At 45.6% G+C, this 9,745-nt stretch overlaps 1 protein-coding gene across 5 annotated transcripts in view; it reads left to right on the top strand.

Annotated features, from left to right (window-relative positions):
* Window positions 1-359: 359 nt before the first annotated feature.
* Window positions 360-9,745, top strand: part of PTPDC1 (protein tyrosine phosphatase domain containing 1) — a 53,448-nt gene continuing 44,062 nt past the window's right edge. For 4 of the 5 annotated variants that reach the window (XM_082695129.1, XM_082695132.1, XM_082695128.1 and 1 more), the window contains exon 1: window positions 360-486. The gene's annotated coding sequence lies outside the window, so the exon portion shown is untranslated. Of the gene's footprint in view, window positions 487-511; window positions 607-9,745 lie in introns of those variants that run through there. The other variant, XM_082695133.1, reaches the window with a different exon arrangement.

Raw genomic sequence — 9,745 nt, 5'->3', positions numbered from 1 at the left:
GGAAGCGCAGCCGCGAGGCCCGCGCGGAGACAGCCCGGGGCCCCGGGTCCCGGGTCCCGGGGTCCCGGGCTGACCCTTCCTCTCAGGAGGGAGAGAGGCCGCCTTGCGGTAAGGCTCGGGCCGGGCGTCCCCGGGTTCTGTGACACGGTCCCGCGTGTCGGCAGCAGGTGCGGGGCCGAAGCCCGGACCCCCGCCCCTTCCTTTCGGCCGCCGCCCCGCCGCCGCCGGCTTTGAAAGCGCGCAGAGTCGCTGGCGGCCTCCCGGGCCGCCTTGGGCTGCCATTGGCTGGTGCGTGTCACGTGCGGCGGCGCGCGGCGGCGATTGGCTCGGGGCGGCGGCGAGGGCGGGGCGGCGAGCGCGGCCCGGGAGCGACTCTCGGCCCTGGCGCCGGCGGCCGCGCGGGCGGGAGCGGGCGGTTGAGGGGGGAGCTGGGGGCGCGGCGCGGGGCGGCGGCGCCGGCGGCTGCGGAAGCGTCCTCTCTGCGCGGTGAGTGCGGCAGGGCGCGGAGGGAGGGCGGGTGGGCCTGGCGGGTCTCGGGAGAGATGGAGGTCGGCGCTGTGCCGCCCCAGCCGGGATCCCGCCGCGTCCGCCGCGGGTGGAAAGCGGGTGAGGGGCAGGGGGGCCTGACGTGCGGCGGGGGTCGTTCCGCCATCGGCTCCCGGCGAGCTGACGCCGGGATGGAAACCCAAGCCCGCCGTCTGCCGCCCCGGAGCCCCCTGCGCGCGACCCCGCCGCGGGCGCCTTGGGACCGCGCCGCCCCTCGGCCCTGGTGCTGGGGCCTCACGTGCAGGGGCTCCCAGGTGTGCGTGTCCTCAGGTGCGGGGGTCTCCGGTACGGAGGCCCCCAGGTATGGATGTCCCCAGGTGTGGGTGTTCCCAGGTGCGGAGACCCCCAGGTGTGGGTGTCCTCAGGTGCGGGGACTCTCCCCCTCGAGGGTCCCCAGGTGCAAGGCACCCCAGAAGCGGGGACCTCCAGGTGCCCGGCCGGGGTGCCAGGCCGGCGCTCAGGGGCGGCATCTGTCCCCTGGCCTGGCGGGGACGCCGCTGCGGGCCTCGCGGGGGACCTGAGTAGGCGCGCGAGGTCTGGGAAAGCGCTCTCGGGGTGCTCCCCGCCTCCCTTCCCTCCAGGGTGCGTGGCGCCTCCTCCCACGCTCCTCTGACCCTCACAGAAAAATCCAGGCCCCAGGCGGCTCTCTCCAAGTTCGCGTCGGACCGCAGCCCTGGAAGCCACTGCTCACCCCGAGGCCGCCCGTCTGGCTCAGACATTTGCGCGCCCTGCCGCGTCGCTCTGCTGTAACGAAGTCGCCTTCAGGGTCCCAGGAAAGTGTCAGCCAGAAATCTGGAAATGGGGGCGCCTGCCTGGCTGAGTGGGTTGAGCCTCTGCCTTTGGCTCAGGTCATGACCTCAGGGTCCTGCGCGGAGCCTGCTTCCCCCTCTGCCTGCCTCTCTCCTACTTGTCATCTCTGTCAAATAAATGAATAAAATCTGAAAAGAAAAGAAAAGAAATTTGGAAATTATCCTGAGGACAGACCCTAAATTACGGTTTTCTTTAAGGCACATCTCATCCTTTTTGCCAACGAAAAATGCCTCAGAATCGGAAGCTTTTCTTTAGCTTTGAAGTAAGCTGTACAGTAGGTGTGAAAATGTACACGTTGGGGTGTCTCTTCTCTAGTGACTTCAGCTGTTCTTTCTCACATCGCTTCAGTCTTACCAACAGATATATTGAATCATTTACTCACCTTTCCTAAAAAGTTGAATAATCAAAATTTTTCTTTGCAGATATAAACTCTGTCTGTTAATGCGCTTAATGTGTTGTTACTGGAAAAAAAAACAATAGGTTATTTTTTTCTGGTTCCTGTGAGGCAGCACGGAGTAGAGGAAATAATGCGGGTTTGGGTTTAAGGAAGAACTGATCTTCTCATCTCAGTTCCAACACTTGCTTGACTTTGGGCCCTGGAATTGCTGGAGGATTCTCACTTTGCTCATCTTGAAGATGGGGCAGTGTCTCCAGGGTTTTATCTGAGACAGTGGGTAGAAAACCCTTGGAGAATACTAAGACGACTGTTTTTCTACTGTTCTCTTTCTCCTTCACTGTTTTTAGGGCAGATTTGTGAGTTCCAATCGTGCTATAATATTCAATGTCATTTTCATTTTCAAAAAATATGCAAGTTATTTTTGAGAATCTGCTCTGTGTGAGGCAGTAAAAAAATCCATAAAAATAATAAGGAGCCACCTTTTATATTTTTCATAAATTAGAGGGCATGGACTATTAAACTCCTAATCGCTTTCCTTTCTATGACTAAAATCACCCATTTGTTAGTAAATACATAGGAACACTTTTTAGTATCTGGTCTTATGTTAAGTGGAGGGGATATATGGATGAGGAAGGCAAAGAAGGTCCCTGATCTTACAGAAATAGGGGGGGAAAACCAATAAAACAAGGTAATTGCAGATTGAACAATAAAACTGTACAGCCTCTGAATGTTAACATGAGGAGGAACCGTGTTTCTCACTGAGTTTAATTTGTAACAAAATAGTGGTTGGAAAATTCTAAAAACTCTTGAATCTCAATTAAGGTTGTAACAAGTACTTTGTGTGGGATGCCTGGGTGGCTCAGATGGTTAAATGTCTGCCTTAGGCTCAGGTCATGATCTCAGGATCTGGGATCTAGCCCCACGCTGGGCTCCCTGCTCAGAGGGGAGTCTGCTTCTCCCTCTCCCTCTGCCTCTCCCCTTGCCTTGTGCTCTCTCTGTCTCTCTTTCTCTCTCAAATGAATAAAGTTTTAAAAATCTTTTTTAAAAATTGCAATTAAAAACATAAAAGTAGTTTTTGTGTTAGAAAATAGGAAACTCTAGGAAAATAAATGAGCACAACTGAAGATTTTTAGGTCTGAAGTATTTTTACAGTTGATCTAAGAGACGTAACTTATGCTTGTTCCATAAAAATGTCAATGCTTTGATAGTTCTTTGGCTTAATTTCTAAGAAGTTATAATGTTATTCTCTCTTGGAAATCATTTCCTTTAATGTCCATTAGAATGGACACCTAGAAAATTGTAACCCCAAAAATCTATCTTTGTGGTCTCTAAAATTATCTTTTTTAAAAAATATATTTTATTTGTTTATTTAACAGAGATCGCAAGTAAGCAGAGATGCAGGCAGGCAGAGAGGAGGAAGCAGGCTCCCTGCTGAACAGAGAGCCCGATGCGGGGCTCCATCCCAGGACCCTGAGATCATGACCCGAGCCGAAGGCAGAGGCTTTAACCCACTGAGCCACCCAGGCGCCCTTCTAAAATTATCTTGTTAGAGGTTTATTTATTTATTTTAGAGAGCATGTGAGCAAGGGGAGGGGCAGAAGGAAAGGGAGAGAAGCAGGGTCTCTGGATCTTTTTACTGGAGAATGGTATTAAAATCCAGGATTTGCTCTGATGTGCTCATTGCTACTGGGCTGTCATTGTTTTTAGATCCTATGAGTGAGAAGAGCTAGGAAATAAACATATGTATATTTATTTACCTGTGTGTGCATACATTTCTATTATTTTTACTTTTACTCATCAGTTTCTGTAGTAAGCTAAATAGAAGTTTCCAATGATGTCTCAGACTCTCATTCAGAACTCCACAGTTCATTCTAGCCTTTGCCCCTTTACTTACTGGTTATCTGTAACCTCCTACTCCCAGCAGTGAAAAACCTGGCTTTTGCCATTCACCATGTTTTTACTTATTTTTTCAGCCCCATTATATGTGTTCACTATCAAAATCATTAACCAGCACCTCCATGAGAAACAGTGTTTCCAACTCTAGTGGGAAGGTATAGTTCCTTTTGTTTTGTCTTTCAGTTTCCAGTCTTTTCCAAACTACACAGGTCCCTTTCTCCTGTGGGTTTATGTCATATATTTATATATTTGAAATACAATTAAATTCTTTTTTTTAAAAAAGATGTATTCATTTATTTGAGAGAGAGAGAAAGCGAGCATGTGCACACATGAGCAGGGGAGGGCAGGGCTGGAGAGAGAGAATCTGAAGCAGTCTCCACGCTGCATATGGAGCCTGACTCAAGTTCAATCCCGTGGCCCTGAGACTGGCCTGAGCTGAAATCAGGAGCTGAACACTTAACTGACTGAGCCACCCGAGTGTCCCATAATACAATGAAATTCTTTTGTCATAGTCTGCCTCCCCCTTCTCTTCACTCCCCAGTTGATTTTTTAATTTGCATTTTAAAATATTGCATTAAAGGGCGCCTGGGTGGCTCAGTGGGTTAAGCCGCTGCCTTTGGCTCAGGTCATGATCTCAGGGTCCTGGGATCGAGTCCCGCATCGGGCTCTCTGCTCAGCAGGGAGCCTGCTTCCCTCTCTCTCTCTCTCTGCCTGCCTCTCCATCTACTTGTGATTTCTCTGTCAAATAAATAAATAAAATCTTAAAAAAAAAATAAAAATAAAATAAAATATTGCATTAAAGTTTATTCTTCATGCTCTAAAATAGTTCTGGGGGTTTTGACAGATGGATAGCATCACGTATCCATCACTGTAGCTGCCTTCCGAATGGTACTACCGGGCCGCACTCATTCCCACCAGCAGGGAAAGAGGGTTCCTGTGGCTCTCCATCATGACAGCATTTGATATTGCTGGTTTTCTTGAGTTTTTGTTTTTTGTTATTCTAGTAGATGTATAACGGTATATCATTATGTTTTTAACTAGCTTCCCCGAAATGAGAATCTTTTTATATGCTTATTTTCATCTGTAGATCTTTAATAAGGTATCTGTTCAGGTCTTTTGCCCATTTTTTTTTGTTTCAGTAAAATAAAATAACAAGGTTTTATTTTTAATTTCAAAGTAAAGCTCAAACAATACAGAAGTGTATAAAGGAATAAAATAAGACACACACTTGCTTTCTTGGTCCAAATGTAAATCTTTTAAAACTGGTGTTAGCCGATTGACCCGTGTGCTGCCAGTTTCGCCCTATGTTTCTAATTCACAAATGCATTTTTCTATCATTTTGAAAATTTTTAGAGATAAATGTAGCTAGACTAAAATTATTACCCTGCATTTGCTTTTGTTTTTTAACTTATCACTGTATTACAGTCAATTTTCCAGCTCAGTACATGTAAACCTAACTTGGTGGAAACGTAACTGGTTTGTATTCCATGAGAAATATTAGAATGTGTTAGAATTTGCACAACCATTTCTTACTCTCAAAAGAATTCAAATTAATACCAGTTTGTTTTCTATAAGAAAAATACTACAGCAACCACAATTTATAAACACTGATGGCCTTTCAGGTTTTTGTCTTAAATAGAAATACTATATGTAGATACCTATAATATCTCTAATTACCCAACCAATATATGAGCAGGAAACAGTAGTAGTTAGTCCTCCTGCAAATGTTAAATTCATCTTCTCTCTATCCTGGAACCTGTCCTTCCTGCCACCATGTTCTCCTTCCCACCCCCGCCCTCTCCCCTTACCCTCTCTCTCATTGTGCCAATTTGGAAAAATTGAGTTTTCTTATTATTCAGCCTTAAAAGTTCTTGAAATATGCACTGGGTGCATGTCCTTTATCAAATGTGGGATTTGCAGATATTTTCTCCCAGTGTGTCTTCTCATCCTCTTCAGTGGCTTTCACAGAGTTCAGGGTTTTCATTTTAATTAAATCCAACTTGAAAGTTTCTTTGTTCATAAATTTGCTTTTGCTTTGTACTTAAAACTCATCATCAAACCCAAGATCATGCAGATTTCCCCCTGTGTTTTCTTCTAGAAATTTTATAGTGTCTGCATTTTACATATAGGTCAGTGATCTGTTTCGAGTTAATATTTGTGTGAGGTTTAGTTTCTTGCCTATGTACTTCCAGTGTCTGGCATCAATTGTTGAATGGCTGTTTTTTCTCTATTGATTTGTCTTGGCACCTTTGTCAAAATGGACTGTTTTTGTGGGTCTGTTTCTAAGCTCTGTTATGTACCGTTGATGGATGAGTCCATTCTTTTGCCCCTTTGTGGTCATTGCTTTATGTAAGTCCTGAAATCAGGTAGTATGAGTCCTCCAGCTTGGTTCTCCTTTTCTAGAATTGACTTGGCTGTTCTCATACCTTTACTTGTTCATATAAATGTTAGAATAAGGTTAAGTATGTTTCCAAAAAGCTGGCTGAGACTTCAGTAGGAATTGCATGAAGCTAAGGGAGAATTGACATCTTTAGTATGTTGGGTCTTCCGATTCAAGAACGCTGATTCTGTAAATTATTTTGTTACCTCTGCACCTAGGAACTTCATTTTGGGGACTGCTATTATAAATGTGTTGTTTTTTAAAATTCATATTCCGGGGCACCTGGGTGGCTCAGTGGGTTAAGCCGCTGCCTTTGGCTCAGGTCATGATCCCAGGGTCCTGGGATCGAGCCCCACATCGGGCTTTCTGCTCTGCAGGTAGCCTGCTTCCTCCTCTCTCTCTGCCTGCCTCTCTGCCTACTTGTGATCTCTGTCAGATAAATAAAGAAAAAATCTTTAAAAAATAAATAAATAAATAAATAAATAAATAAATAAAATAAAATAAAATTCATATTCCAAGTATTCATTGCTGGCATATAGAAAAGCAGTTGACTTTTAGATCACGATCATGTACTTTTCAACTTGGCTAAATTCACAGGAATTATTTGGTAGATTCTTTGGGGTTTTCTGCATAGACAGTTATGTTGTTTGTGAATAAAGACAGTTGTATTTCTTTTGTGTACCTCTTATTTTTTTTTCCTTGTGTGATTATACTAGCTAGGACTTTTATTATGAAGTTGAATTAGAAGTGGTGAAAGAGGACATCCTTGCCTCATTTAGGGAGAAAACTTAACCTCACTATTTAGTATGATGTTAGCTGTGATTTTTAAAAATAGTCTTAATATATTAAGGAAGTTCCCTTCTAAGTTTTTTGAGAGTTTTTATCATGAATGGGTTTTGAACTTTCTGCTGCATATATTAATATAATCCTATCTTTTTTATTTTTTAATTTTATTATTATTATTTTTAAAGATTTGATTTATTTGACAGAGAGCAGGAGAAAGCACAAGCAGGGGGAGGTGTGTGGGGGGCAGCGGGGAGGCACGCTCCCCAGGTCATGAGCTAAAGGCAGACACTTAACTGACTGAGCCGCAGAATCCCAATCCTGTCTTTTTTTCATTGAGTCCATTAATATGATGAATCACATTGATTGCTTTACAATGTTGAATCAGCCTTGCATTGGAATTAACCCCATGTGATCATGATGTTTTACCCTTTTCATGTAGTCAGTTTGTTGGATTCAGCCTGAGCCAAAGGCACATGCTTAACCGACTGAGTCACCCAGGTGCCCCTCATTTCCCTCTTTTCATCGACATCTTTCCCCCAAAGCAGCGCTGGTTCCGAGTCAGGTTTTCTGTATTTAGTGGCTTTGTCCCTTGGTGCCAGGGAGGACTTTCCCTGGTTGTCCTGTCCTATATCAGAGGGAAGGTGCTTAGCATTTGGAAAGCACTTAAGGCCATAGTTGAGTAACAAGGAAGGTGAGGAGGGAGAAACTCTCAGGTATTTCCCATCTAAATTCTGTCTTCTCAAGGTTGTAAGTATTGGAAATCATCTTGAAGCTTGAGCTAGTGTCACCTTATTGGGCACATCGTTTTTGCAAAAGTTTAACAGGCAATAAAAGGCAAAACTTGGGGCACCTGGCTCAGTTGGTGGAAGGTCCAACACTTGATCTCAGGACCTGATTTCAGGTTTGTGAGTTCAAGCCCTCATGTTGCATGTGGAACCTATTTTAAAAAATGCAAAACTTAAAAATAATTATACACAACAGAAAAAGTAATATGGCAACTACAAATTATATTATGGTCTCCACACATGTTCCCAGCGGAGACTCCATGACACCATCAGTGAGTGCAACAAACTCTGAGCACTGAGGATGGTGGACACAGGGCAAGTGTCATAGCGCCCGCCGACAAGGCAGATCTGCCGAAGCTCCTGCCCAATAAAAGAGGTTCCCTGATGCGGGGACATTGGAGAGGGGTCCCCAGGTAGGGATTCTCTTTCTCACGGAATTTTAGCCACACGAGAAGCAGTGGCCTGTCTACAAGGGAACGTTTTGGTCCGGTGACCAAACATACAGACCACAACGGAAATGTCTGTCTGTTGCTGAGATAGGGAGGCTATAGGGGATCCCCTTGGCAAACTGGAGTGGCCCAGCAGGTGGTCCAGAGTCTGGGAGCAGAGCAGTTTCCCCCGAACTGGGCTCGGAATGGGTGGGACAAGCAAAGTAGGCACTTTCTGTGGCCCTATTAGCTCTTCCCTCCCCAGTACTGGTTCGTGAATGCTGTTACGGTGTCAGGAGATCAGTGGTTTAAAGCATGTACAGTGGTAAGTACTGGGAATTTTGGAACTTCTGGTGGACAGATTGTTATTTGGCCCAAACCAGAGTTCTCCCTTTTAATCAAACCAACAATTATTAGATTTACAATATTGTTTTTCCTTTTCTGGGGCCAATTTTTGAGATCTTGGGTTAGTTTTTCCAAATTATCATTTGGGAGACTATTCCTTTGGCCCATGATAGAGGTCTGGCTGTTGGTTTCCTTGAGAGCAGCTCCCCCTCACCCAAAATACCAGTGAGGTGGTTTCCTTTGGCCTCCAGGGAGTCATATGCAGAATGTCCAGGAATATTAATAATGGCCAGAGCAGCCAGTGGAAATATGTCATGTAATAAATTTTGGATATAGCCATTTAAAATTTTATCTCCATTGAAGGTAAACCTCACTGTTTCTATAGTATTTCAAAGTCAAGAGTTGCTGGAAAGCATACCAGCTCTTGATGTAAATGCTTGTTATTTTACCCTTGGCTAGGGTATCAAGTCAGGGGGTATAATTCAGCCTGTTTGGCTGAAGTAGCCAAAGGTAAACGTGCTGCCTCAGTGACTTCAAAGGGAGTTCCCCTGGCCGACCCAGCACGATATTTAACAGTTTCCCTTTAAATAAGAACCATCAGTAACCCATTAAAAATCTGCATTTGATCTGCAGAGAAATTCCTGTAAATTGTCACAGGGTGTCAAAAGGTGATCTGTCAGCATTAAGCAGTCACGAGGGAGGGGAGAAGTGTAACAGGATTAAGTCTATGCAGTGAGGAAGAGTAACATGGGCAGCATTTAGCAGGAGGATGTCAGGAGGCGAGGTGACGGGCTGAAAATCACTGAGTGTGAGGAGAATTCAGGAGGGCTTCTACTGCATGGGGCAGGGATGGTTAGAGGGGACCCTGTGACTGTTTCTGCAGTGGCCTTGACTACGAGGGCAGCGGCAGGAATGGCTGGGAGGCGAGGGGGGTTATACTCGAGCCATAGTCAGGGAGCCATAGTCAGGGTCCCGTTGTTGGCTGTAATGCCCTACAGGGCGATGAGGGTCCCCAGTGGGGTGAGCGCTCCAGGGGGCATTCCTTCCTTCTCACAGACAAAGAGGAGAAAGGGAAGTTGATGGTTAAGATGTCCAAAGGCAGGGGCCTTATTAGGCTTTTCCTTGAAGTCGCAAAAGCTCTGTCATTCTGATCTTTCCAAATAACAGGGTCAGGTTTGTTGATTTTTCAGTAAAGCAATAGAGGTTGAGCTGTAGGAGAAAGTTTGGGATCCAGTGTCGACGGCAGTCAGCTAGTCCAAGAAAACCTCGTCATTGGGGTTCAGTTTTAGGTTTAGGCATGTTCAGGAAGCCTCGAGGTCTCCCTGGATCCAAATCTAGTCCTGGTCCCGAGATCAGGGGCCCTGAGTATCCA

This window comes from Mustela nivalis (genome assembly GCF_964662115.1).
Source record: "Mustela nivalis genome assembly, chromosome: 13".
NCBI classification, from domain to species: domain Eukaryota; kingdom Metazoa; phylum Chordata; class Mammalia; order Carnivora; family Mustelidae; genus Mustela; species Mustela nivalis.
The sequence above is the reverse complement of the archived record's forward strand: the minus strand, read 5'-3'. Positions and strand labels throughout refer to the sequence as shown.